Below are 24,963 nucleotides of genomic sequence, written 5' to 3' on the forward strand. Positions count from 1 at the left end.
TAAAGATTTTATTGATGTGGACCATTTTTAAAGTCTTTATTGAATTGGTTACAATATTGCTTCTGTTTTATGTTTTGGATTTTTGGCCACGAGGCTTGTGGGATCTTAGCTCCCCGACCAGGGATTGAACCCGCACCCCCTGCACTGGAAGGCAAAGTCTTAACCACTGGACAGGGAAGTCCCTCTCTCATTGTTTAACTTTTTCCTCCTACGTATTACAGGTAATACTAAGGTGTCTCAGAATACAATACACTGTTTCCTCTTAGAACCTCCTCTTTTATCACTCCAGTATTTGATTCCTATAAAATTTGCATTTATTTGAAAATCTTTGGTGTAAAAAAACTTTAGTATCTGAAAGCCGTTTTGCTAGCTTATGACAAGTCTTCAAGTTCAGGCTTATCATTTCTCTATTCATTTTTTTCAGTAGGGTAGAATCAGGATTTGGGGCAAATACATTTAAAATTTCCAAGTACTATGCATTTATTTTTCAATTACAAGAGCTCCTTGTTTTCTGCTTTTAATTTTAAATAAAAATTGTATATGTAAGTTGTACAACATGCTGGTTTGATATATTTATAGTTAAATGATTACCACAGTTAAGATAATTGACGTATCATCTCCTCACATAGTTACCATTTTGTGTGTTTGTGACAAGTCCACTTGAAATGTCCACTTCTGAGCATATTTTCAGTATTCAGTACAGTATTTTTAAGTACAGTCATGTCTGTACATTAGCTCTTTAGATTTATCCATCCTCCATAACTGCAAATATTTACCATTTGAGCAACATATCCACATTTCCCCCATGCTCCTAGTCCCTGGTAACCACTGTTCTACTATCTGCTTTTATGAATTCATCCTTCTTTTTAGATTTCACATATAATTGAGATCATACAGTATGTGTCTTTCTCTGTCTGATGTCTTTCACTTAGAATAATGTCCTCCAGTTTCATCCATGTTGTCACAAATGGTAGAATTTCCTTCTTTCCATGGCTGAATCATATTTCATTGATGGAGAAGATATTGGAAATGATACATCTGATAAAGAGTTAATATCCAATATATGCAAAGAACTCACAATTCAACATCAAGAAACCAAATGACCCAATTAAAAAATGGGCAGAGGACCTAAATAGACCATTTTCCAAAGAAGACATACAAATGACCAATAGCCATATGAGAAGATGCTCAATGGCACTAAGCATCAGGGAAATGCAAATTTTTATTATATCTGTTTTACGTCAAGTGTAAATCCCCCATGGATATGACACTATATTAGCTGATTCTTCCTTACAATCCAATGTGCTCCACTAATTAGTAAGAAGCATGATTCGATTTAGAGTAGCAAATCAGAGTTCACATTTCTGGTTTTTACTTCTAATGTGTGACTTGAAAAAAAAAACAACCTTCTTCATCTTACATCAATATTTCCTATTATAGATTTTGAGAATACTAAATATTTTTTTACCTTGGTATCACAACAATTATTACATTTTCAGACTCCAGTGAAGAAGTACCGCGTATGAGTAATCAGATAGCCACTGTTACAAAGAATGATGCTTAGAAGTTGAACTTTCTTTCTGACACTCATAATCCCACACTATTCCTTCAATTCACATTACTTTCTACTAAAAAGAGCTTCTTAGAATTACTTTTACTGCTTCCTATATTACTTAGTAACTAACTTTGTTTCTTTATCAATTCAGTTAAACAAAAAGTATTGTGTCCCTAATGTATCCAATACAGTGTTGGATATTTGGGATACAAAAATGAAGAAGTTGAACAAGAATGATAGATTAGAAACAAAATTCAGCCATAAGCTATCCCACTTCTTCCATTCCTTTGCCTATCTCTTATCTTGACTCTGCATCCTCCAATAAATAGTAATAAATCAATCTTCCCTGCAGTCAAAAAATTTTTGCTAAAATTTTGACTAGTTCAAATTACTTTCAGGATAAATTCCAAGTTTCTAGGCATAACTATATAGGGCTCTTGAGGGCACAGCCCCTGTTTCTGTCTCCATCTTCATCCCCTCATATTTCACACTTCACAAATTCCATGCTAAAATACAAAATGCTTATAATTTCCTGTTCACTTTGTCCTGTTTTGTGCCTCTCTCCTCATTTTCTCTCTCCCCAAGAAACTCACTTTCCACCATTTTTAGTATTACTATTCTTCCTACAGTTCAGAAGACTTCTTCTTCAGGCGTCCTTTGTTAAATATCAGATTCAGACAGTAATTTTTGCATGTGGTCTCACATCACTAGTGCATCTATCTATCTTAACATTAATATATATATAGAAAGTGTCCATTGGTGTGTCTGCCTACTGCTCTAAACTTAAACTCCTGAAGGGCTGGAATCATTTATTCTTCATTTTGTTCACTCCTTTCCTCTAGCTCAGTGGTCGGCAAACTGTGTTTTTAAAGGGATAAGCAGTATGCAGCATTTTAGGATTTGTGGCCATAGGATCTCTATAACAGCTACTCAGTTCTGCTGTTGTAGCATCATAGCAGCCATAGGCAACAAGTAAATAAACAAACATGGTTATATCCAATAAAAATTTTACTCACTAAAACAAGCTTTCTGGCCTTAGCATTCTGACCCTTGCTATAGCATTGTGCTAATAATATAGTGCCAAATAAATGAATAAGTTCCTGACTTATTCCTGTGCTTGAATTCTAACTGGGTAAAGTGCCAAGTACTTGGTTCCCTCTGGAAGAGCCCTGTTGCCTCTATCGCCAGCACCCTACATTGACAGTCACTTATCAATGCCTGTATATCTTCTCTGTGCCAAGGACTCAAGAAAAGATGACTCAAACATGGGCTTTTTCTCTCCTAAGGCCATGTGTGTCAGGGAGAATTACAATCAGGTGCAACTATGGAAAAACAAATCAGGTGCAACTAATGTAAAAACATACTCCATTGACTTAAACAATCAAGAAGTTTTTTTCTCTCATATATCAATAATATCAAAGTATAGCATTTGTGACAGCTTAATTATGCCTCTAAGGACTCAAATTCTTCTTTATCCAGTTGTATTCTCTTTGCATAAGGTCTTTGTCCTCATGTTCACAAGATAGATGCTGACAATCCATGCATTATACCCATTTTTCAGGTAGGAGGAAGGGAGAAGGAGACTAGAACACCTGCTTATTTCCATGTGTGTAATGGTCTATATTGCATGACTTTTCCTAACTACAATGCAGATTGGGAAATAGTAGTAACACTGTTGCAATTTTTATAATAGAAGACATCTGGGACCTAGGACTGAATGGATATTGAGTGAATTTTCCTAAAGTATATGCTACATCATGCTACCTCTATGTATTTTTCTGCAAAGTAGGGTGTTTTATTACACTTGAAATTGGCGTAAAATCCCCGGCCTTGGCCAAATAATTTTCATAATTCCTTTAATATCATGAGATTTCATTTAAATTTAATGTTAAATTAGGTCTATTTTGTCACCATGTAAATTTAATATTAAATTAGGACTATTGTGTGTGTAAATTATCATTTTGTTTATCTAGCCCTCACTCTCACTTAACGTCTTTACTATGAGAACTCTTGACATGGAAATAATTTCCTCCTATTCTCCCTAAATGTTAGTACTTTTTTTTGTTATAAATTTGTACATGGAAAAAATTATAACATATGGTCTAGAATTTGATATTTTACGAGCAATTTATATTTTCAAAGTACTTTAAAAATCATGTATCCGTTAAACTTATTTGAATATTATATTGACCTACTTTTTCTTTCATTATGAATAAAAGGCTTTTAGTAGAGAACAACAGTAATCTAATGTTATAGTTAAGGAGATGAAGTATTTCACATTCATTTTTCCATAATGAAATCTCTAAGCCTTCACATCTAAAAATGCATACTTGAAGAAAATAATTTGGTTGTAATTTCACATTTCATAGACATATTGCATTAGACCTGTCATTAAAGAATTATCTGCTTTGTGGTAATAATTGTTATTAATTATCAATATTTCAAAATAATGAGAATACAGTGATGAAATATATGTCATCACATAACCCTCCATTGAAAAATAACATGGTAGGGAGAAAGTAGAAAAAGCTAAAAGGCAAAGGGAAATTTGATTCCCTCTTAGAACTAGAACACCATCTCTTCTATGACTCTGCACAGGTATTTTAAGATTTCTGCCTTAGTGGTTTTATTTTGCTCTTTAGGGTTGTATGTATAAATAACCTACTGTTTAGAAAGGACTTATATGAAGACTGAAATACAAATGCTAAGTAATATAACTTTACTTTCAAAAAGGTTATCAACGGGGCTTCCCTGGTGACACAGTGGTTGAGAGTCCGCCTGCCGATGCAGGGGACACGGGTATGTGCCCCGGTCTGGGAAGATCCCACATGCCGCAGAGCGACTGGGCTTGTGAGCCATGGCCACTGAGCCTGCGCGTATTTAACTATGAAACTATGTATTCAAGAGATACTGCTGTTTTCAAATTGTTATAGCAACAAAGATAGCATTATTTATTATAGTCTGGTTAAACTTCTAACTCTACAAAGACTATAGGAATATATATATTTAGAGTTCCCTTCCTTCAGTGGTAAGATATTAAAAGAAGATTTCCTGTTTTGAATCTCTCCTCTCTTGTTCTTTTCAGTTTACCTTTTGTTATAGAATTAACCTGTGACACCCCAAAATTGAGCTCTTGCCTAAATGAAAATTAATCCCTAAGTCTCAGGCTGTTCTTTTAGTTATTACAATCAACTTTGATATTAACAAGAGAATAAATATTGAAGTAAGACTTATTAGGCTTGAAATCAACCTCCACTACTTTTATCTCTTTTTATATCTTAGTTTTACACTTATAGAAAAATTTTACAAATAGCAGAGTCCCATATTCACTTCACCTGATTCCCCTTTATGTTAGCATGGTAACAAAACATGGTTTTGTGGCAAAACCATGGTACAATTATACAAACTAAGAAATTAACACGTATACAATTAAATATAATAACTGTATGTATACTAACCCATGTATTCACACACTCTTATATTTATTTCTGAATCTATCCACCCATATATATTTTACAACCATAAGTTCCCATTGATACTTCCATTAAATGCAACATTACAGCACTCATTCTCACCTTCCTCCTTTCCTTATTTGTCACTTCTTTCTCTTACAGTAAGCAATTGACTCATGATCTAAGATACATTTACTTAGATGTTCAACTGTAGTATACATTTAACAGAGTTTCAGAATTCTAATACTTACTCTAATGAAAAAATATATACTCATCCTTAAACCACTCTTACTAGAGCATTTTAGTAGGTTAGTTCATTTACTTTAGGAATTATGACTTCAAAACAATAACAAAGCACTCATTAAATGTATAGAAAAAGTTTTTTGTCATTATTTCTTTGTTTTGCTGTTTCCAAATAATGCATTCTATTTTCATGGCTAGATTTTCATGTAAAGCTAATGGTATTCCTATGTGCCACAGATTTTGATTTAAGTGCAATCTCTCCCCTATAGGTTTTTCCAGCAGAGAAAGGAAATGGGTCTCAAGCATCTCATTGCATGACTCCTCTGCACACGCCGACTTAGCTACCATGTCTGGACAAGTGAGTACACCTTTAGACTCAAGCACAATGGCATATAGATGTACAAATTACTGTCATTATTATAATTGCACTACTATGCCCTATTGAATGCAGTGAATTACCATTACATTATGAAAGTTATCTTAGAAAGTGTGTGAATAATATATTACATTTTTACAGAATAAATGAAAATGGAAGGAATGGCAATATTAAATTAAAAATGCAGTGAATGCATATATTTTATTATACACTAATATTCAGATAAATGCTGACAAGTTTATTGATTTTTTTGCTCATTTTGCTTATAAAGGTCAATTTTATGCCAGTTTCTAAAAAAGAATAGTTGTTGACACTTTCTAGGCAAAACATAGATTAGTGAAAATTCCTCATTCTCACAATGTCTTTATAGCACATTATTTTTATCTTTTACCTTTAACTAGCCTGAAAGTCTAGTTTTCAGCCATATTTTTGTTTGGTTGAAATTGCAGTTCTCTCAAGACAAGGGTATGTAAAAACAAGAAAATGGATATAGTGAGAGAAAGGCATAGATTCTCAAGCATAATTAAAATGAGGTTGCAGGAATTAGAGACCAATTATATATAGAAATAAGAACTTTGTTGTTTCCTCTGATAATATTTTGCTTTATTATTTTTGTACTCCAATAAGTTTTAAGCACCATTACCAGTTATATCTCTTAAAACTGATAAAACAACAGAGGATAATTTACTGATCATTCAACTCTGACACAGAAAATAGTTCCTGAGACTCTCAAGAACTAGAATGAAAATATTAAGAAATTCTATTTGTCAATTAAGTTTCAGTTTCAATCATTTGTGAAGAAATACAGAAATCATTATTTTCTAAACCATAAAAATGATAAAATGAGGGTAATATTAACCTAGTATATTTGGTTATTTAAAGTCTTTCAATAAATTATTGTTTAGAGAGTCAATTTTTCCAGTTAATAAAATATATATATTTTATTACTTAAACTTTTATTGATTCTTATAATTTTGAATTGAAATCATCCTAAAATAGTTTAACCTAAATATCTTACAAATTCAAAGAGAGAATATTAAACACAATCTCAACCTATCCCTCCTAATTCATTTAAAACTGTTTAAGTACATACTCTGTGGTACTTATTTTGGTAAACATTCTAGAGAGGTGGTGGGGGTGAATTAGGGAGTTTTCCCAGTCTAGAGTGTGGAATCCAGACACATGCCTCCAAAGCGATTCTAAGCAACACCAGTCTATCAAGAAGCTTGAGCAGTTAGAGGTAATGCCTTTGCTGGCACATTCAGCAGGTGGTAAAGTCTGTTAGCAAAGGTCATCACATTCACGGAAAAGACTGACGAGTACAGTTTTCTGGTAACTGACTATACTGCTGAACTGAATGAATAAGCATTTTCAGAACTCTAATGGAAAGCTGATGAACTCATAAAAGTGGTAACAAAAGATCAAGATGAAAAAAAAGTTAATTACATGGGACTGAGTGACCTGATGAGGATGATTATAATTTTTGTGACTTTCTGTTTGAATTACTCCCCTCCCCCCCAAAAAAAGTTATCATATGCAAAGCTACCAGCTTAAGCAGACAATGCCAAAGGGGACGGTGGACAAAACTATACAGACACCATCCATGCCTGAAGGTACACTGAGGCCCTTTGAAGCTAAAGGGTTTATGACAGGGAAGGTAACTCAGAACTGGCCAAAACCAAGAGGATGATTTCAAGTGGGTTTTAGGGGACAGCTGTGGAAGTCAGAAACAGTACATATGAGGCTGAAGACAAACATAGGATGATAATAATAAAGAAGATTTGCTTGTGTCTCAGAATCTAAGGAAAGAAGAACGTTTTTCAAACAGGCAATATCTAGTTTATACAGTTCCTATTTTTGTTCTTGATATTTCATTAAAAATACTAATATTATTATTTTCTAGTATTTATATAGTGTCTGCTCCGTACCAGACACTGTTCTAAGAGCTCTGTAACTCACACTGGCGGCAATTCTCTAGAAAATTAATAATAGTATCCTATCTTGTGGAGGGAAAAGATACATAAGAGGACTGAGTAATTTGCAAAGGTCACATTTGAACTGGGATTCAAACCCGCGTTGTCTGACTCCAGTCTTTTCTCTTTCTCCCTGTGACATACTACTTCTCAAATATTTAATCAAATGTTACCCTTTTCTCTCTAAGGGAAAGATGGCCTTAACTTAATGCTGTTCCGTCTATCAAAAGTGCTAAAAAGGTTAGTTTTGGTGTACTGACATTATGAAGGATTTGTTCAATAACTGAAATCTTTGTTAGGAGAAGTTTGCCAAAATACTATTTTTAAAAGATAAATATGGATTTTTATTTATGATAGGGTCTTTCTTTTTTCCCTCCATCTTCACTTGCTTCCTTTTTTTCTTTCTTCTTCAGATAAACTTTGGTTTTGGTTTTAATTATCTTTGTGATATTCTGAAAATAATATTAATGTACGAAAATTAAAATATGTCAATAATATAGTCATTCATTAAATTTATCACCACTAGATGTCTCCAAAAAGTTTGTGTGTGACAAATTTAAAATTCTGATCCATCTACCAATAAACTCTCAAAGTCAGAATAGCAGATATCTGAAAACTACTTCAGTTTGTTTCAGGGATGAAACTGGAAGAGTTTGCTGAGCTCTTGATTGAGCTCACTTAGGTGATTCTTTCCACAACATTGGTCGTAATTTCTACCTTTATTGTGATCTATCTAAATATCAATTTAAATTTATTTCTCTTCTGAGTTTTCTGCATTTTGCTATTCTTTGTGTGTGTGTGTATAGCGCTTAAAATTGTCTCTTGTAAGGATTAGCATATACTACATGACTATCCAAATATTAAGTCAGTTTGGAATTTATCATGTTTAATCATTGAATTCCTGATTTTTAATTGAGACTAAGTATTTTCTGCTGAATTCATTCATTCTTATTTTCAGCCAAGCTCATGCCTAAGTCTTTGTCCATATGATTTGCTAATGACCTAGGCAATTCAGTAAAAATGATTATAGTTCTATATCATAGTTCACACTTAAAATTTCTTCCTCTCTGCTTGTTGTAGACTAAATATTCCTAAAATCTTTTCTACCCTATTGATTCTTCCCCACATAGAAGTAGCAAAGACATGGGGAAAAAGACCTTCTAACAGGGCTGAGACATTTTGATCCACTTCAGCTCTGCTCTGCCTCACCTCATGATTTAGAAAAATCAATGGCATATCAGCTTAGTAGTCACTGATCCATGAGGTAATTGCACCTTCTAATATCTTCAACTTACAGCTTCTGAAATGGGCAAAGCCAGTGACCAGAGGATGAAACACATTGTTTTTGTTTTTTTTTTCAATTTTGTGATCAAATTGAGAAAATAGTCATCTCAGTCTGTATTTCTGAAGGAAAAATAACATTGCCTCAGAGGTGTAAATATACTATTAAACACGCTTTTATCATATTAAGTTTATTATTTTCCCAAATAACTGGCTTTATTATGCTATAGATTATATTTACCCGCAAAACGTGTGTGCAGTTTTCTAACCTAATTCATTATAAAAAGCGTTCTAGATTTCAGTATGGAGAACTTGGCACTTAATTTTGTTGTTAAATATGGTGGGAAATTATCCCCACTGCTTTTGTTATGCTGCTTAGAGACATCTTAACTAACTAGATAAGAATTCATCTTTAGGAAAGAGATGTGGGCTTAAGTAAATACTAAACAAATTGAGTATTAACTCACAGGGAGAAAGTAAGATTGATGATCTGACAAAATATTAATTAAAAGAAGGAACATTGCCAAGCTTTTCTTGTATAATTCAATTCCACATAATTCAAAGGCAAAATTAATTTACTGTTTCTTATTTGACAACAAAGAAAGAGCTTTATAATGATTATTTTTTTTAAATGTGTGCTCACATGACATGGTAAAACTCCATAATCAAAAACATAGTTGTTTAACATCAGAGGTTTGCATTTAAATTCCAGAATTCCACAGAGACAATAAAGCACTTCTTTGAAACAAAATGAGTTTGCACTTATTTCTGAAGGTTTTTAGGCATATGCAAACATCAAATACCAATTTTGGTATTAATTAAAGGAAATAATCCTAAAACATTTTGCAATTTTTACTTTGAGCAGTTGCCAGTTCGCACAGTCCAACATATGCTGAATATTTTATATACAAGTGATTTATTATAAAATTTACCAATGATGGCTAATACTCTTTTATTTTATTTATTTATTTGTTTGTTTGTTTGTTTTTTGTGGTACATGGGCCTCTCACTGTTGTGGCCTCTCCCGCTGCAGAGCACAGGCTCCGGACGCGCAGGTTCAGCGACTATGGCTCACAGACCCAGCCGCTCCGCGGCATGTGGGATCTTCCCAGATCGGGGCACGAACCCGTGTCCCCTGCATCGGCAGGCAGACTCTCAACCACTGTGCCACCAGGGAAGCCCTAATACTCTATTTTAAAGTTTACTTGCCCAAATATGAGCATTTTTAAAGATTAAATGTTGTTATGTATTATAAAATGGAGTGTGCTTACTAATTTAATCCTGAGAAGCCCCTTTAAACATATTTCGTATCACTATCATTTTCAAAAATGTAATTTCAAATAATTTTCCTTTCTGTTAAAGACCACACAATTATTGCTTGAAAATATGTAATTCTTCTGTTTAATGAGGTAGAGCAAAATAAATTTTTATTCCAAATGTATACTTAAATGTCTAGCATTGGGCTTCCCTGGTGGCACAGTGGTTGAGAGTCCGCCTGCTGATGTAGGAGACACGGGTTCGTGCCCTGGTCCGGGAAGATCCCACATGCCGCAGAGCGGCTGGGCCCGTGAGCCATGGCCGCTGAGCCTGCGCGTCCGGAGCCTGTGCTCCGCAGTGGGAGAGGCCACAACAGTGAGAGGCCCGCGTACATTAAAAAAGAAAAAAAATTGTCTAGCATTAAGGTGATGCCAAAGTGAATACCCTCAGAATTCTAAATATATAGAAACTTTGTAATTGAAGTCTGAATTTTCAACAATAATTGATTCTGAGGTACTGGTTGTATTGGTTATGTAGCATTGATGTTGCTTAGAAGATGTAACATCATGGCAAAACTTTGAACTTAAAATTTTCTACCCTGGAAATATTGTTCCTTAAAAGAGAATGTTAGAACAGAAAAGGGACTTTGAAAACAAATTCTTTGGCTCTTCTAGAAATCAGAGCTAGGACATAAACTTAGGTTTGATTACTTTATTAGGTAGTACAATACCAGGGAAGCAGAATAAGAGAGGAGTGAAGGAAAGATAAAGGAAGTCAATAAGAGACTGTGGTACTAAGCTGCTACTTGTTGGAACCAAATTCAAATGATGGTGTGCTCTCAGGAGACTCTTCTGAAAGTCTACAGAATTCCTGGTCCCAAGGAAGACCTACATTAAATTTCAGATATTATTTTAGGTTACTTAAACATCATCTGTCTATTTCCTCTGTAAGAATCTTCCAAACTCTAAGTCATTCACATAATCTTAAAATTATTTAGTATCAATAAAATATAATAATTCATCAAAACTGATAAAATTGTATTTAGTAAGTTTCTTTTGATTTTATGTAATTGCCCTTTAACTGAGACATGTTTTAATGCACTTTTCAAATATGTCTTGAAGTGTCTTATTGACTAAACATTATATGAAACAGACTGATGCTCCACAAAGATAATTAATGACAAAATGGCAGTGTGTTCATTTTATAGAACTAAAGATACCAAACTAAGCTCCTCAAAGAGAACAATGATTAAAGGAAACTGTATTATTTATTTTATTCTCCTCTCCAATTTGCTAAAAGTTTCATTTTAAACTGAGGATTTCAAAGTGCCTCTGTTTAAAAAAAACAAACAAAACAACAAAATTCAATCAGATACAGGCTGCTGTCTTAGCAAGTTCCCTAATGCTTAGTTTCCAGCATGCTAAAGGGATAAAAATCATTGATACAGCTCAAACCTATCACACTATTTGTTTAATCTGGCAGTATAGCTATTTAGAACTGGAGCGAAGGAGATACTTTAGTTTGGACATTACCTGAAAATTGAGAAAACCATTTTTTAATAACACAAGCCTATTGTACTGACAGTAATAATACAAGTTTTGATGACAAATTGTCTAAATTTGAGAATGATATTTAAAAGTTACAGGCTTAGTTCTTTTTATAAAATGTGTAAACAAATGAAATATATTTATGGGTCTGTTGAAAGTCTAAAATTGAAAGCACTCAAAATATGTTAAGCAATCTGAATTATAACTCATTTTATAAACCTATAGTGCTTAAGGGGAAAAAAATGTACCTGGATTCACAGCTAACATGAGATTTGCAATACAAAATAAGTGAACAAGGAAACCAGTGACATAAGCCCTAGGGTAATGCTACTTGCTGGAATAAAAGAATACCACATGATAATAATTCCAGAGAAGGACTTTGCAACTACACAGAAAGTACATTTAAAATATGTATATAACTTATAGTAATGCTGTCACTTCACACAGAAACTTTTATAGGCATACTTTCAAGATATTGCAGGTTCGGTTCCAGATCACCACAATAAAGCAAGTCACACAAATTTTTTGGTGTTCCAGTGAATAAAAAAATTATGTTTACACTATACCATAGTCTATTAAGTATGCAATAGCATTATATCTAAAACACAATGTACATACCTTAATTTAAATCTACAAAAACAAAAGAAAATTACAATAGTAACATCAGTGATCACTGATCATAGATCACCATAACAAATACATGAAATATTGCAAGAATTACCAAAATGTAACAGAGACACCAAGTGAGCTGATGCTGTTGGAAAAATGGTGCTAATAGACTTGCTTGACACAGGGTTGCCACAAACCTTCAATTTGCTGAACTTATTTACAAAACAGAAATAGAGTCGCAGATGTAGAAAACAATCTTATGGTTACCAAGGGGGAAAGGGGGGTAGGGATAAATTGGGAGATTGGGATTTACATATACACACTACTATATATAAAATAGATAACTAGTAAGGACCTACTGTATAACACAGGGAACTCTACTCAATACTCTGTAATGGACTATATGGGAAAAAAATCTAAAAAAGAGTGGATATATGTATATGTATAACTGATTCACTGTGCTGTACAGCAGAAGGTAACCAACACTGTAAATCAACTATACTCCAATAAAAAATTTTTAAAAAAGCAAACAAAAAAACCCCCTTCAATTTGTAAAAAAAAACACAATATTTACTAAAAGTAATAAAGTGAAGCGCAATAAAACAAGGTTTGCCTGTAATCAGGTTTGGTACATTTCAAGTGTCATAACAGTATAAGAAAAACAAAGATGTTCATCATTTAAATGATTTAACTGCTCTTCATTTTGAATAAAATGAGCTTGAGAATTTTCTAGCTCCATGATTTCTCACACCTAAAATATAACCATTGGGTATTTGCTCTTAATTACCAGCTCTACTACAATCACATTTCTCATTAGTTGGGAAATTAATCTTATCAAATCAGTATTAGAGTCAATGACATTTAATCCTGCTAGGAATTTGGCTTTTTGAATTTGTTTTCAAAACGTGATGCCCTTCTTAAATATGTGCTTACATTTATGTTGGCACTAATGTTATCATAAACTATTTTGCACTTCATATATTGCTAAAGAGTATGTTTGGTTAATTAAAGATTTTATTGAGTACTGAAGGATACAGTACTAGACTAATAAATGATGCAAACAAATAAAAAAAACTGTATAAACGCCCTGTATTGTGTCCATGCCACTTCCTCAACAGCAGGGGAAAAAAAAAATAATTATTGCATCCTTTTTTCTCAGTGATTGCTCAATGACCTTGTTTAGCAGTCTCAAGAGTAATGCAGCAATATATTATCAATTTTAAAAATTCATATTTGTATCTTATATTTTGATAATAAATATTCTTTTTATTCATGCCTGTGACCAGATTCATTCTTTCCACAATATTCTCCATGATAATAATGGTAGAATATGATATATTATGTATACAACATTCATTAGCTCATTTAAATAAAACATTCAATAACATTTTGTGTAGCATTTATTCCACTGAAGAGTTTATATTAAAGTACTGATTTCATGTAAACTTAAATTAAGCATTATTAAGACATATTATCATTAAGAAATGTATCAACAATAGTTCGAGAAAAGTATTTGTAAGCAAAACTTTCAAGCTGCCTGTTGTATAGGTGGTCAGTTTAGCATAATGAGCCCAACTGAAAGTGACAATCAAGTCTTTATTTACTTACTGTGACAGAGCAGGCAAGAGGCAAAAGAGAAAGCTGCCACATTCCCAGTGTTCCCACAGAATGGTACATGCCAGTGATCAGATGACATGCAGTGTAGGTTACAGATGGGGGAAAGATGCTTCAGTCAAGGCCCCCTAATACAGAGGTTTCTGCAAAGTTATAGCCAAAAATGAGCTCTCCAATAGGAGGTGCCTGGGGTGAGAATTCAGATATGCCCATGAGCATGGCTAGCCTAGGAGTGCTGAGCTCTTGACTGCAACTCCCTCTTGAAAACGGCGTACACTTACTGTGCAACAAGTCTGGTGAGGTGAAGGCAGTTTCCTCTCATGAGACCTGCCAGGAAAGCCCTAAAATTGCCTATAGTTCAGCCTGAAAGATGAATTTTGGCCTAGAGATGGACTTCTTAAAAACAAGTTTATTTTTTTTAATGACAAAAAGCATAAACCAGTTCATTTATATTACGAACACTTTAAAAGCTAAAGTAATAAACTTTTATGTTAATATTAAACTATATTTGTTTCCAATAACTTCACAATGTGTAATCCATCTTAAACATCTGGCTTAGAAGGAATGTTATTTGTTTACCATTTCTATTGTTCAGAAATTTTTCACCTTGTAAGTGACAAATTCATGAGGAAAATCCAGGAACTCACTTCCCTAGCTTTCTTGTAGTTATCATGTAAGCATATGACTTAAACTCCTCCAACTTAGATTCGTATTTTACTGAAGTGAAAAACAAAGATCCACTTTTGGTTATTATAGACAGATACACTGAGAAAACTCTCTTTCTCCAATTATCTGAAATGTTGGATAAAAATATGAAAACCATAAATTTAAAATGCATTGTTGACTAGACAAGAAAATAAGAGGACCTCAAAAGCCAAAAATGAATTAATAGTTGAAAAGTTAAGAGAGAAAGAAAGAGGTCGGGGGGAGAGGGAGGAAAGAAGGAAGAAAAAAAAAAGGAAGATTTAAACCAGTTTTAGCTCTTTGGATAACTGCTGAAGTTAGTTTCTCTCTGTCTCTCTCTCCTTCTCTCTTTCTCATTTCTTTATTTTTGTATATGTTAGTTGTTCACAATCTCAGCATTGTTATATGATACACTGGTCTTACCCTTGTGTCACTGTCATGTCTCTCATTTTAATATAGTGCTTTTAGTCTTAAAGTTTACTTTGTCTGACATTAGTATATCTACTCCAGCTCTTCTTTGTTTAGTGTTTGCATTGTAGACAATATCATTTAAAATTGTATTGACAAACATCAAATATTTTGGAATAAATCTTACATAAAATTTATAAGACTTCCACAAGAAAACTAAAAAAGCATTGCTCCGGGAAATTGAAGAAGACCTAAATAAATGGAGGACTATATCATATTCATGAAATGTCAGATTCCATATTATAAAGATGACAATCCTCTTTACATTAATATATTATATGTATATGTAATGTGTAATTTCAACATACAGATGGTTCCCAACTTAAGATGGTTCAGCTTATGAGTTTTTTACTTTACCATGGTGTAAAAGCGATACACATTTATTAGAAACTGTACTTTGAATTTTGATCTTTTCCCAGGCTATCATTATTAGGTGTGATACTCTCTTGTGATGCTGGGCAGTGACAGCAGCCACAGCTCCTAGTCAGCCCCGCCATCACGCAGATAAATACTCCATACACCTACAACCAATCTGTACCCATACAACCATTCTGTCTTTCACTTTCAGTACAGAATTCAATAAATTACATGAGATATTCAACACTTTATTATAAAATGGGCTTTGTGTTAGATGATTTGCCCAACTGCAGTTTAATGTAAGTGTTCTGAGCACATTTAAGGTAGGCTAAGCTAAGCTATGCTATTCAGCAGGTTAGGTGTGTTAAGTTAATTTTGATTTACAATACTTTCAACTTACCACGAGTTTTGAGACCTACCCATTGTAAGTCAAAGAAGATCTGTAATCCCTTTCTTTTTCTTTTGCGGTAACTGTTTATTAGATTAGTAACTTTACATAGCCATGCAAAGACTCCAAAATAGTCAAGGGAATCTTTAAGAAAAAGAACAAAGTTGGAGGACTTACACCACCATAGAGTAAGACATATTATAAAACTATAGTAATGAGAGCAGTGTGGCAATTACCTAATTTATTTAATCAAATGGAATATATTAGTATTCCAAACATAGTTGCATGTAAATTTGACTGGCACAAAACATTAAAGCTATGATATGACTTACTTTTTCCTAAGTTTATGTAATTTGTTCTTAGCAAATGAGAAAGTAGTTTATTGGTATGCTTTAACTGTTTTAAATATTGGTCTTGGGACAGTTTTATAAAACTACATGTGTTTTGCTTTATCAGACATTCTCCTTAGAAAATAAAATAATCATAATCAAAATATGAAAAATAACTTAATAAACATGTAGTGAACAGATAATATACCATTAACAAGGAATATATATCAGGAAGAGTAATGGTTCCTCAGCAAATAAATTGTTACCGTAATTCCCAAGTTAAGTTGATTAGTGGAAAGTGCCATGATGCATCAGTATATGTTCCACAAAGCATTTGGTAAAATCCCATAGCCAATTATGTTTTTAAAAAAACACTCAATAACATCAGAATAATTCCTTAATTCAGTAAAGAGTACTTTACAGAAACCTAGAATCGACAAGGGTGCATGGAATTCAGTGCACATTATCTGTGACTTATAAACTGTATATCCCTCTCTAAAAAGAGGGTGTTCTATGTATGCTTACCTAGAAGAATCAATGAGGGTTACGAGCCTGGCACATCAAACTGTCTGCCAACATTATCTTTAACAGTGCCCAATTTTTTTATTAATCCTTTCACTAATTTATTATCATTAATTCATTGAATACTCATTAAGGACCTACTTTTTGCAATGTATTGCATTAAGTATGGGTGCAGATAAAAGACATGTCAGATACAGAACTTGCTTTCTGATAGCTCTTAAAAGTGTTTTACCTATATATTTGTGTTTCCTAAGTACGTGTTTATGTGTACATTATCTGTATTCATATGCATCTTTGTCAGGTGGATTGGCTTGATAATTTTGATGCTCATGCATAAGTGTGTGTGTGTCTTTGTATGTGTGTGTATATAGTAGATGGGGGGGCAGTGGTAATCATTTAATTGAATTGACATAGAAATCTAAAATTAAAACAACCCATCTAAAACTATAAATGTAAATGTTTATTTTTAAAAAGTTTACTGAATATTCTTATATGTTTATAGCTAATGAAATTGACTGGGGAATATATGAATATATATTGTAAAACACAGTAAGTGTGTAAACTTTATTTTGATAAATTTTATTTGAAACAGACATTTGGCTTCTGAAGTTGCATAAGATAATTCAATATTTTCTCATTATGACAACAAGGATAATATGTATGTTAAGTTTAATGGTACTTTCAGAATGCATAAAGTACAAAATTTCTTAGGATTGTATGCCTATAATTATTACTTTATCAATCTGTCCCTTTGGATGAATATTTTAACTTAATTTTGACCAAATTAAATGCCAGAAATAATATATTCTATTTCATGTTACTACCTACTAAAATCATAATGCTGATTTATTGCTGTGATCTCCTATTTAAGGCATGAACAAGACCTATTAAACTCTCATTCCAGATGGGAAATTTTTATTATTAACAGATGCATTCTAACTGGGGAGTCTCATGCTGCTATGAAATATGCTTCTTCATGATGCATTTATTCACTACGTGTATATAGGGACCAAGAGGTTGTTCAGCTCTGGGTCCAGGCTGTATTCTTGGCTCCTGTTTTCATCAGCTCCCAAAGTGATTCTGCCCCCCTCCTCCCCAGTGACCTGCCCATTGTTATATTTCTTCCTGTGTAAACACTGTGTTACCAGTGCAGATGAGCACACTCTCCTCCTCTCTAATTTGCTCCAATAAAATCCCCATTTTTCACAAACAGGAGGACATTCATTTTTCCTGCCTCATTTTTCAAGTACCAAATCATGGCATTTCAAATTTTAAGTAAACAAAAAGTCCAATTTTTCATAGTGACTGCAACAGTGTTGATGTATGAACCTGAAACACCAAATGACTTACTCCTGATGATATTTGAAGAAGCCCCTTATATTTTTAAAACATGCCAAAATGATTTGTTTTGGCATTGCATTATAGCCTTTGTTTATGTAAGTTCTTAATAGGCTATGTTTCATTATCCAGGGTGTAGGTTTTTGTTATAAATTAGATCCCATCTGCTAAAATCTCATTAGAGGTTCAAAGGACAGATAATGCCATGGACTTCTTACTTAAATAAATCTAATAAGCTTAGAAGTATCCTGGTTGACTTACTGTAATCTTGGAAGCAGTAGAAACAATGACAAACATGAAACTTCTATTTTTATTTTAACTGTTAGAGTGAACTGCAGTGCAAGTATGTCTAGACAGTCTCCAAGATGGACAGAGCCTGTTTTTTTGTCTGGATACCCTGAAAGAGAAAAATAAGTGTCACAGCAACTGCCTTTTCATTTTTGTTCCAGTCCCAGAACCATAAGGATGTGTTTTGAGAAGAAAGCACTTGTAGCCAACATAATGCTACACCTGTCCCCTGCACTGCCTGGTGTGAGTGGACAGTGATAAATGAAAAGGGCTGTGAGAAGCGAGTGTTCACTTTAGGTTTGAGGTTTCTATCTTTCAAGATTGATTTGCTAGGAACCCACAGCTTAAAGGGTGCCAAAAAGTACTCATTATTGTTTTTTCCCATGACTGTAGGGGAGTAGAGTGATATAGTTCAGTGGTTACAAGGTTAAGATCTAGAGTTAGAATGCAAAATTTTGAATCCTCCTTTAGTCTTGTTTATCCTTTGGAGAGGGGCAACTCTTTAGTTCTAATTTTATGTTTTGTATCAATGTGTAATTGAAATAAAATAACTGTACATCTTTAAAGAAAGCCATTTCTTGTGCTCTGACATGTATAGCCACCTGTGAATCCATAACAAGCAAGATAGTGAACATATTCATTACACCCAAAAGTTTCCTTTTGTTGGTTTGTAGTTCCTCACTGCTTCCCATCTCTGCCTTTATTCCCTTGTCCCAAGAAACCACTGATGTGCTTTCTGTTACTATAAATTAGTCTGTATTTTCTGAAATTTTATAAAAATGAAATTATACAAAAATTCAAAAGACATACAGAAGAGATATATATATACTTGACTGGGGGGAGTCTCTGGCTTCTTTCACTAAGCATAATTATTTCAAGAATTATTCATTTGCATGTATTAATTGTTTATTGTTGAATAGGATTCCATTGTATGGGTTTGGCACAATGGGTTTCTTCCCCAGTTGACAGACATTGGATTGTGTCAAGTTTTTAGCAATTTTACAAATGAAGCTAGTATGAATATTCCTGGACAAGACTTTTCAATAAAATACACTTGTTAAATTGAAAGATAGTTCATTTACAATGTTATATTAGTTTTAGGTGTACAGTATAGTGATTCAATATTTTTATAGATTATATTTCATTTAAAGATATTACAAAATAATAGCTATATTTCCCTGTGCTGTAAAATATATCATTGTTGCTTATCTATTTTATTCATAGTGGTTAGTATCTCTTAATCACATAGCCCTATCCTGCCCCTCCCCTTTCTGTCTCTTCAGTGGTATCTACTAGTTTGTTCTCTGTATCTGTGAGTCTGTTTTATTATACACTCATTTGTGTTATTTTTTAGATTCCACATGTAAGTGATAACATTGAATATTTGTCTTTCTCTGTCTGACTTATTTCACTAAGCATAATACCCTCTAGGTCCATCCACACTGTTGCAAATGACAGAATTTCCTTTTTTATTGTTGAGTAATATTCTATTGTGTGTATATATATATATATATATATATATATATATAAATATATTTTATTTATTTATAGTTATATATTTATATAAATTATATATTTATTATATATATAAATATATACATATATATAGTATATGGTATATATAGTATAGTTGCTTCCATATCTTGGCTATTGTAAATAATGCTGCTATGAACACTGGGGCACATGTAGGTTTCTGAGTTAGTGTTTTCTGGTTTTTTGGATATATACCCAGAAGCGGAATTGCTGGATCATATGGTAGTTCTATTTTTAGTTTTTTGAGGAACCTCCATACTATTTTCTATAGTGGCTGAACCAATTTACATTGACACCAACAGTTTGTGAGAATTCCCTTTTCTCCACATCCTTGACAACATTTGTTATTTGTAAACCTTTTGATGATAGCCATTCTGACAAGTATGACATGATATCTCAATGTGGTTTTGATTTGTACTTCCCTGTTGATTAGTGATGTTGAGCATTTTTTCATGTGCCTGTTGGATATCTTTATTTCTTCTTTGGGAAATTGTCTATTCAGGACTTCTGCCCCTTTTAAAATCAGGTTGTTTGTTCCTTTGATATTGAGTTGTATGAGCTGTTTATGTATTTTGGATATTTTACCCCTTATCAGTCATGTCATTTGCAAATACTTTCTCCCATTCAGTAGGTTATCTTTTCGGTTTGTTGACAGTTTTCTTTGCTGTGAAAAGGCTTTTAAGTTTAATTAGGCCCCATTTGTTTATTTTTGCTTTTACTTCTTTTGCCTTAGGAAACAGATATACAAAAATATTGCTATTATTTACATAAAGAGTGTTCTGCCTATGTTCTTTTCTAGGAGTTTTATGGTTTCAGGTCTTCCATTTAGATCTTTAATATCTTTTGAGTTTATTTTTATATATGGTGTGTGGAAATGTTCTAATCTCATGCTTTTACATGTATGTGTCCAGTTTTCCCAGCACCATTTATTGAAGGGAAAATTGTTTCTCTATTGTATATTCTTCCTTCTGTGTTATATTAATTGACCATAGGCAAATGAGTTTATTTCTGGGCTTTCTATTCTATCCCATTGATCTGTATGTTTGTTTTTGTGCCAATACCATGCTGTTTTGATTACTATAGCTTTGTAGTATAGTCTGAAGTCCAGGAACATGATCCTTTAGTTTTGTTTTTCTTTCTCAATATTGCTTTGGCAATTTGGGGTCTTTTGTGGCTCCATCTAAATTTTAGGATATTTTGTTCTAGTTCTGTGATAAATGTTGTGGGTATTTTGATAGAGATTGCATTAAATCTGTAGATTGCTTTGGGTAGTATGGACATTTTAACAATATTAATTCTTCCAAGAACACAGGATATCTTTTCATTTCTTTGTACCATCTTCAGTTTCTTTCATCAATGTTTAATAGTTTTCAGAATATAGGTCTTTCACCTTTTTGGTTAATTTTTCCTTGGTACTTTATTCTTTTTGATGCAATTTTAAATGGGATTTTTTGCTTTCTCTCTCTGCTATTTCATTATTAGTGTATAGAAAAGCAACAGGTTTATGTATTTAAATATTACTCTTGTATCCTGAACTTTACTGAATTCATTATTAGCTCCAATAGCTTTTTGGTGGACAATTTTGTGTTTTCTATATGTATTATCATGTCATATCTGGCTCAAGCTGGGGCACACAGTGGGCTGTTATGAGAAACCAGGCAACCACTGGCACAGTCCTCAATCTGCTGTCTTCTCCCTGTCTCAAGAGTAAGCCAGCATTTGCACACTCCTTGTGAGCAAAGTCCAGGGTTCCCACAGCCTTCCTGTTAGTCCGATTAGCCTTCCAACCAGCCAAGGGGCTTGTCTGCCCTGTGTCAGACCCCAGGACTGGGGTGCCCAATATGTGGCTCAAATAACTTACTCCCCAGGGTAGATCTCCACTCATGTATTCTCTCTTTTCCTTTGAGTTCCCTCCCAGCAGAACAGGTCCTGACTTGATCACTTCTTTTCCCTTCCTACCTGATTCCATGTGAATCTTTCTTACAGCCTTGGTTATACAGAAGTCTTTTGGCCAGTTTCCAATTAAATTTCAGTGAGAATTGTTCCACATGTAGATGTATTTTTGACATGTTCATTAGGAGAGTTGAGTTCCACATCTTCCTTCTACACCATTTTGATCCAAAGTTAATATACATTTTTTTTAATGTTGGTTAAATATCTAGGATTTAGAGTGGCTGGGTTATATGCTAAGTGTATGCTTAACTTCTTTAGAAACTACTAAAATGTCTTCCTAAGAAGTTATAATATTTTACATCCTCACCATAAAAGTCTGAGAGTTCCAGTTCCTCCACTTCCTTGCCAACACTAGTATTGTAGGCTATTTAATTGTAGTAATTCTAGCATATATTCCAATGTGATGTTAATGTGCATTTCCCTAGGGTCTAGTGAAGTGGAACATCTTTTCATGGGTTTGTCTGTATCTGCATGTCTTCTTTGGTGAAGTGTCTATTCTAATCTTTTGTTTATTTCTTATTAGGTTGTGAATGTTCTTATTAGGTTTCAATATATATTGTAGATGTAAATCCATTATCAGATATATGCTTAGCAAATGTTTCCTTTAACATTTTGAAAGAATTTAAAATTTTTTCATATATCACAATTCATTTTTTAATGGATTCTGGTTTTAAAATAATATCTAAGGGTGTTTTTCAATGATAATTTTAAAATTTTGATAAATTACAATTTGTCATTTTTTATGGATCCTGTTTTTAAAATCATATCTAAGAAGGGTTTGCCTAACCCAAACTTCTAGAATAGTATAGACCTAGGTTTACATTTATGTCTTTTTGAGTAAATATTTGTATATGGTGTCAGAATTGATTTAAGTTCATTATTTGCATATGGATATTCAGTTGCTACGGTTTGATTTGTTGAAAGACTATTCTCCACTGAATTACCTTCACAATTTTGTCAAAAGTAATATTCTGACAATTGTCATGTCACATATGTATGGGTTTACTTCTGAAGTCTACATTTAGGTAAACTGATATAAGTTTACCCTTTATGACAGTATAGTACTTCAGAATAGATTGTATAGCAAGTAAAGTTTTATAATGTGGCTTCATACTAAGTCTTAAAATCATTATTAGTAATCCCAGTTTATTCTTATTCTTTAAAGTTGTTTCAGCTTTGTTAGGTCTTTTGCATTTCTACATGAATTTTTACTTGGAAATTTTCTTTAAAAAATTGCTGAGATTTTGACTGGGATTATATAGAATCTATAGAATAATTTTTGGAGAATTGATGCCTTAAAAATATTAAATTTTCAGGCTCATAAAGCAGATATAACTTTATTTAGGTCTTTTATTCTTCAGCAATGTTTTACAGTTTTCTGTGAACAGCTTTTTTTTAAAAATTTAATTAATTATTTATTTATGGCTGTGTTGGGTCTTCGTTTCTGTGCAAGGGCTTTCTCTAGTTGCGGCAAGTGGGGGCCACTCTTCATTGTAGTGTGCGGGCCTCTCACTATCGTGGCCTTTCTTATTGTGGAGCACAGGCTTCAGACACACAGGCTCAGTAATTGTGGCTCACAGGCCTAGTTGCTCCACGGTATGTGGGATCTTCCCAGACCAGGGCTCAAACCCATGTCCCCTGCATTGGCAGGCAGATTCTCAACCACTGCACCACCAGGGAAGCCCCGTGAACAGCTTTTGTACATTTTTTGTCATATCTGTCTCTACTTCATAATTTTGTTGCTATTACAAATGAAATTGACTTTTTTATTTTATCCAATTATTCTTTGCTTAGAATATATAAATTTTGTATCCTAAAACCTTGCTGAAAGGGACATATACCTCTTGTGCCCATGGCCTCTGGCTTCCCTGTGCATTTGGCTCCTCCAGGGCTCCCACAGTCCAAGCAGTCATACCTCCTCTGCACCCTGTCCTCACTGTGGCAGACTCAATAACTCCAAGGCAGCCTCAGGACCAGACTCCTGTGGATGGGCAACACACAGAGGTGGGGATAAAACCAAAGCTGAACCCCAGAGATGGGGAGACTAAGGAAGAGGATCGAAAATCTTTCCATCAGCTGTACAAACTGTAGATTAAATCCCCACCATCACCTAGGTAGACCCTGCATCTATGGAATATCTGAGTAGACAAGGAGTGTTCCCACAAATGAAAACGGTCTAGCTCTGGCAGCTGTGGACTTTGGGGGCAGCACACGCAGGAATTTGCCCAGATCAGAGTCTCAGTGGTCCCCACAGGGTCCACAGCAGGTCCAGAGACCAGCCCAGAGACAGATGAGAGCCTCTTGGGGAGGCAGAGGTGGGTTGTGGCTCACGGCATGTGCAAGGACACTTACAGAAGAGAGCCCAGGGAAACATAATTATTACTATTAATTTTATTATATTTTGATTTATTCTATTGTTGGTTCTGGCTTTTGTTTCTTTGTTTTTTTCTTGATTTGTTTGTTTGTTGTTTTAGTCTTTTTTATTTTTATTATTTTTTATTTAGTCTTTTGGTATCTCTGTGTTTTATAATATTTTTTTATTTTCATTTTTTTATATTCTTCTATTTTTACTTTACTTTTCTGTTGTTCTGTGTTCTTTTCCCTTATTTTTTCTTCTCTTTTTTTTTTTTTTTTTTTTTGCAGTACACGGGTCTCTCACTGTTGTGGCCTCTCCCATTGTGGAGCACAGGCTCCAGACGTGCAGGCTCAGCAGCTATGGCTCACAGGCCCAGCCGCTCTGTGGCATGTGGGATCTTCCTGGACCTGGGCATGAACCCATGTCCCCTGCATCGGCAGGCAGAATCTCAACCACTGCGCCACCAGGGAAGCCCTCTTCTTCTTTTTTTAAAAATATATTTTTAACTTTTTTTAATATTTCTATTTCTACTTTGCTTTTCTGGGGTCCTGGGTTTTTTTCCCTTTTTATTTTATTTTATTATTATTATTAATCATTTTTATTGATTTTTCTGTTTCCATGCTTTATTCTTCAGTTGGCACACTGCTTTGGTTTTGCTTTTAGGTCAAGTGTTTTTGTTAGTCTTAATCCTACTTGTTTGATTTCGTTTTTGACTTATTCTCTTTCTCTGGTTCTTCTCTTGCTTTTTGTTTTATTTGGTTCTGTTTTTGTTTTTATTCATGTGTGTGTGTTTCCTTGTTTCTGTTTTTGTTTTCTTGATTCTGTTTTTACTGTTTCTCT

Source organism: Phocoena sinus, chromosome 3 (assembly GCF_008692025.1).
Source record: "Phocoena sinus isolate mPhoSin1 chromosome 3, mPhoSin1.pri, whole genome shotgun sequence".
Taxonomy (NCBI): Eukaryota; Metazoa; Chordata; class Mammalia; order Artiodactyla; family Phocoenidae; genus Phocoena; species Phocoena sinus.